This window comes from Pteropus alecto, unplaced genomic scaffold (genome assembly GCF_000325575.1).
Source record: "Pteropus alecto unplaced genomic scaffold, ASM32557v1 scaffold244, whole genome shotgun sequence".
NCBI lineage: Eukaryota > Metazoa > Chordata > Mammalia > Chiroptera > Pteropodidae > Pteropus > Pteropus alecto.
Genome location: NW_006435788.1, coordinates 5,845 through 6,890, shown reverse-complemented (window position 1 = coordinate 6,890; position 1,046 = coordinate 5,845). Strand labels below are relative to the sequence as shown.

General features: G+C 40.0%; 1 pseudogene; it reads right to left on the bottom strand.

The window, feature by feature from the left end:
* Nucleotides 1–319: 319 nt before the first annotated feature.
* Nucleotides 320–814, bottom strand: LOC102893735 (annotated as a pseudogene).
* Nucleotides 815–1,046: the final 232 nt, after the last annotated feature.

Genomic DNA, 1,046 nt, shown 5'->3' with positions numbered 1-1,046 from the left:
CCCGTATTATATGCTGATCACTCAGACAGGAATGCTCAGTGCTACAGAGAGTGCACACAGCAACCTGATTTCTCCCCTCTCCTCGAGTCTGGCAGTAAGCTCCTGGCTGTGTCCATGACACCCGTCTCTCATCTTCTGCCTTCCCTCTTCCCATTTACTCCTATTCATCCACCTTCAGATGTTTCTATGCGCAGATCTCTCAGAAGTATTTGTGTGTCAGGCTGGGAATCCTTTGTTGGATTATAGTTGTTTAACTTGTTATAATTTCAAGAGGAGAGATCGAGGAGACTCCTCACACCACCATGCTTCTGATGTCACCCTAAGCTTTTTCCACTTCTGAGAGCTGGTCATCATTTTGCTGAAGTTCATGGGTGGTACAAAGAAGAACATAATTGTGTTTTCATTTCAATTCCAGTTTATCTTCAGTACTTTCTTTAGTATGTTTGAAAAAAGCTCTAAGTCTTTTCCCAGAGCCTGTAGTTCTTTTATGACTCGTGCCTGTTTGGACGATGCTGGAATACTTTTGCAAAAGCATTAGATTCCTGACTAGTGTTTCCACACTTGTTTTGTTTGAAAAAAATCTGCTTTTTTGCATTCAGCTTTTTTAAAAAAAAATATTTTCCAGCTATGCTTTGCTACAGTCTGTATTCTAGCAAATTTTTTCATAATTTTTTATTTCTCTGAGATTTATATCCTACACCAGCAAGATTTTACCCATTGAAAATCCACATTGTGACTGTGTGCTCAGCATACATTGGTACTAACCATACTCCTCCTCCTGAAATCCAGAGTTGCATCATTCAGTGAAACTCTTCACTAGCTGATTCTCTGGCCATCCCCATGAATTAAGAGATGCTTCCTGGGGAAAAAAATGGTGTAGATGATGAAGGCTTTGTTCATCACTCTTGCAACCAAATCAAAGTTGTGACAGAAACAAGGAGAAAATAGCAAGGAAAGCCACCTGAGATCTAGACAAACAGAAGCACTACAACTAGAAAGAGAAATAATTAATCGATGTGCAATGGTAGAAGGTAGGACTGGACAAG